The 4,861-nt window shown below is 34.6% G+C and overlaps 1 protein-coding gene across 1 annotated transcript in view; it reads left to right on the top strand.

Annotated features, from left to right (window-relative positions):
* Positions 1-4,476, top strand: part of efhd1 (EF-hand domain family, member D1) — a 54,944-nt gene extending 50,468 nt beyond the window's left edge. The window contains exon 4 of the mRNA XM_039622874.1: positions 1-4,476. This exon is cut by the window's left edge and continues 1,435 nt beyond it. The gene's annotated coding sequence lies outside the window, so the exon portion shown is untranslated.
* Positions 4,477-4,861: the final 385 nt, after the last annotated feature.

Below are 4,861 nucleotides of genomic sequence, written 5' to 3'. Positions count from 1 at the left end.
ATTTTTATGTTGTGATACTGTGAATTACAGTACTATGCAAAAGTCTTGGGCCATCGTTCACTTCTTTAAATCTTTCTTTAAACTTAGGTAAAATGTGTAGTATTTTGAGGTGAAAAATGAATCTATTTTGGAGAAAAATGTAAGCTGATAAAATGTGGAACAAGTGAAGTGCTGTGAGTTCCTTTAGAGTCACTGTAACAAAAAACTTTGCAAACAACCTATTTTCTGTAACATTTCATCCTCACATCAGGTGTCTGACCTAGTCTTGTTTTTCCTATTTCAGAAATATTGGTAACCTCAGGACTGTTGTCTCAAAATGTGAACTGGAAATGCTCATCCATGCTTTCATCTCTACTACTAGTTCAGATTATTGTATTAAACTGTTTTCTTGTCTAAAGCATCTAGTAATTGCTTCTAGTCCAGCTAAAATGCTGCTGGAAGGCGTTTAACTGATTTTAAATCTTCTTTCATCACCACCTTTTTAAAAGTTTTTACATTGGCTTCCTGTCAGGTTCAGATTTAAGTCAAAAACATAGGTTCTTACTAAGGCAATGGTCCATTTAATGTTGTTATTTATGTAACACCAAATCAAAGCAACAGTTGCTTTATATTGTAAGGTAAAAACCCTACAATAATAATAAGCATCTGCAATAATACCCTGATTCTTCAAACACCATTTTGACTTTGCATAAGCTGTTGTTGAATGTCTGTCACTTGTTAAGAACCAATTTTTAAGTTGTACCTTTAGATACTGTATTTTATTATTAGCAGCCCGTCACAAAAATTTATAATTTACACTGATTTAATTCCAACAGACACTTTAGGAATCCAACGATTCCTAAAGTGCGATTTGCCAAATGCTTGAGATATCATGGCATAATGTACTCTTTCATATGAAAGAGGTTGGGAGAGTGGTCCATAGTGAGTGTCTGCAGCCATTTGTAAAACATGGCATCTATGAACGTTTGGGGCTGCATTTCATGGGGATCTTTTTCAAATTGATGGAATTAGGGTAGAGAGACAGGAAAACAGACATTCTGTGAAAGAGAGCTACGTTACCTGATCCAGTCCTGAGTATAAGTTTTGCCAAAAAAGAAAGTTTTAAGCCTAATCCTAAAAGTAGAGAGTGTGTCTGCCTCCTGAATCCAAGCTGGGAGCTGGTTCCACAGACGAGGGGCCTGGAAGCTGAAGGCTTTCCCTTCCATACTACTCAAATACCCTAGGAACCACAAGTGAACCATTAGTTTGAGAGCACAGTGCTCAATTGGAGGAAATAGTCCCCAAATAGAGCACAGGCCTCAGATTATTCAAGACCTTGTATGTGAGGAGCAGGATTTTGCATTCAATTCTGGATTTAACAGAGAGGCAATGAAGAAAAGCCAATATAGGAAAACTAAATATTCTTTCTGTACCAACAGGGATGGTATAATGTTTTTGTATTATATACTGTATTTCCATGTTTCTTTGTGTGTGTTTCAGTAAATCACTATACCTTTTTCCAATTTTCCTACCAAACTATAAGGAAATGAGGGTGGCTCGAGACTCAACGTACTGTATGCATATCCACTGAAAGCAGTCTCACTGCAGTATTTTGAGATCAGTGACAGGCTGCGCAGGAGAGTCCTGCAGTTCCTTCATTTAGCACATCTGCACAGAAAAGAGTTGTACGTGTTACTTCATCATGTAGTCTTAGCTTTGTCAATAGTTTTGCTATGCAGCTATGTTGGTAGCATTGGTCCAGAGAAGAGACTGATACTTGAAGTAATAGCTCAATATTTTGGGAAATACTAGGATTTTCACTTCGGTAATCTCGGGGTTGCACTTTTACTTTGCTTAGGGTTCACTTTGCTTAGCGTAAAGAGTAGAAGCATGGTTAACAACTAGCCTAGTTCTGTCCAAACTGATTACATAGATCAAGCAATAGCCTTAAGGCTCCCAATTATGTTGCCGTCTATAATTTTATTTGTGTTCAAGTCATTTCTAGTATTCGGTACGATTTGAGTCTCCATGTCACAACTATGTGTATTTTGTATAATAATGGGCCAGCACCTATTTTCAAAATCTTGTCTTAGCCTAAAATGCCACATCCCCATGTTGCCTTTGTTTGAGTTAAGTTACATATAAACTGATATTATCTGTAATTTTGATCATAGGGTTGATAAACATGAGTAATAATTACTGACTCAAGGATAAAACGTCTTTCCTGTTATAGTACTAGGCAGAGTGGTTATTGACGTGAAATGAGTGTTTATTCACAGCATGACATTCAGAAGTTGGATCTACAAAATGTTTTTAGTTTTAATAATTTTTCAAGTAATTTATTTATTATAATTTTTGTTTCATAGTTATGAAAGTATCTAAACCCCAAATATGTCATGCAGTGAGACTGTATATGGAAAAGGAGACTACAAAGATTATTACAAATGGTGTTCAAGTGATAATAATAGCAAAGTACACTGGCAGGATTTCATTTTATTAATAATTATAATTTTTTTTTTTAAATATGCTTTATGCAGAATATGTCACTTATATAAAAATAAAAATGTAGAACTATCAGGCATTTTAAAGCTGTTAGGATAAAATAAATTAGCATTTTGTCAAGAAATTAGTGTTGACATTATTGTAGGCTCTTTATCTTACTGTGTAAGGCCTTGAGGCGACTGTTGTAGTGATTTGGCATTTTATAAATAAATGGATATTATTTGAATTATGAAGTAAAACGGTCATGATGAAAAGGATATTTCACCATCCAGAGGACTCAGTGGGGTTTTTATAGCTAGTTGGAAAGTTTTACAGCTCTCACTCTAACATAAGTGAAGAAGTTAAGAATAGCTTAATTCAAATGGTGGTTTAATGTGAGGTGGAACAACCAACGTAAAACTAGGAAAATATTAACTTGTAAAAAATTTGATATAATTTAAAAGGTATACTATGTGTATGCTCTTAGTACCAAACCTGGAAGTTAAAAGGTGCTCATTTTAAAAGTCGAAGAAGAATTACGAATGATTGGGGCTTTTCATTTAATGAACAACATCACATGGGGCAAGTCTCATGGTCTCATGTCAGCTTGTTATGTCTTGTCCACCTTGTGGACCAAATTGATAACATAAAATAAACCAATGTTATGCATATATTTATGGTTAAATTGAGTAAGTTAAATGGAATACTAAAAAAAAAAAAACTGGACCCAATTTAATTAAAATGTATTCTTAATCTAAAAGACATGAATTGAAGTCACAGAACACAGATTTCAGATCATGGCTTTTCTTCAGTGGTACTTGTATTTTAGAAGGTATTAATAAACATTTGCAGAGTAAGATTAGGGACATTTCAGTCCAGTTAATATGAACGTGACTGTACATTCAAAACATTTATCCGCTTCTGCTTAATTCCCTCAACCCCTGGGGGGTGGCATTTGGCACGTCACACATGGAGAATTTGGACAAAATTGTTCAAGCATTATATCTTGAGATTGACCAGTATACTATTCTAATACTTCATGAAGCCTTCTCATGAAATGATAAATGATGATTACTAGTTTGAAATGGAACCAAATAGTAGAAATGACCAAAATGTGAACACCAAAGTGTTATGTGGATTTTTACATAGATTCAAATCTTCCAGCCCCTGAAACTAAAAAGTGTGGGGGGTTTTTTTAAAACAAAAAACAAAACGGTAAAGTATTAGCCAGTACACTTCACAATGCAACTGTCTCTGTTTCCTCTTGTAGTCTCACTTTTGGAAAGAAAGTTCTTTTTTCCCAGTGATGTAGATATATAATCTAAAACACAATTCAAGAAATCCTTTACAGAAACATTGACCCATGGGCAGCAGTTGGGCTGTTGTGGAAGATGCAGTCCTCTCATCTTTTATCAGTACCTGTGGAATGACTGTAATGCCATCTGTATTCACCATACCTGCAACACACTGAAATCACACTAGTAAAAATTAGTTTTAAAATATTAATAAATATTGCATATGTGCAGAACCTACTCTGTTCTGAATGAGGTCATTGCCTTTGATTTGTCAGCTTTGAAGGCCACAAGATGTAGAAAACAGTAAAAGAAAATTAAAGTAATTATTATTTTATGATACATGGATAATAAAAGAAATCCTAGAAGTTCAAATAGATACACAAGCCCAGTGAAGCAGATAGGCTCTAACCTAAACAGTGTAAAGTGCATTTTATTCAATCATTTTATTTAGTCTCTATGTATTAAGTTGTAGCATGTTACTGTTGTCATATAACCAACCAATGTATGGATTACATACTTTATGAGTGATTTGTTGTAGAAATGGACAGAGTATTTTTTGATGAATTAATTGTCTTTTGTTCTATTAGAAAAGTTGCCAAATATTAAAGTCAGCAAAATCTATTTTTCAGCACTGTATAGATATTGTATTCCTGCTGTCTCTGTCAGAATATTAATGTTAAACTTAACTGCAATAAATGATTAATAGAATGATAAACAACAAGCATAGCAACATTGTGAATCATTTTGCTTGAAGCATTGGCTTACTTTCTTTGGGGACTTGTTCCTACCCTCTCTGTATATATTTCTCTCTGTCTCAGAATGAAATTGCTGGAGCTGCTTTTCTAATTTGAGTTCCAGACTGATTAGCAGCTGTTGACTAATTATTACACAAAATTGTAGTTAACAAGGAACAGAAAACAGGTGTGACAGTGAAAGAGGTCATTATGGGCTACAACTCTCAAAGTCCCACATGATCCTCTTCATTGACAGTGTTCCAGCTGCTCAGTGTACGCTGTACCAGCATCTTACATCTTGCTGCTGTGTGCTGTGGGGAGTGTAGGAATTTGGTACCATGTCTTGACAGTCTTGTTTTTTTTTTTTGTTTT

This window comes from Oreochromis aureus, linkage group 14, assembly GCF_013358895.1.
Source record: "Oreochromis aureus strain Israel breed Guangdong linkage group 14, ZZ_aureus, whole genome shotgun sequence".
In the NCBI taxonomy this organism is placed as follows: domain Eukaryota; kingdom Metazoa; phylum Chordata; class Actinopteri; order Cichliformes; family Cichlidae; genus Oreochromis; species Oreochromis aureus.
This window is presented reverse-complemented; position numbering and strand designations above follow the sequence as displayed.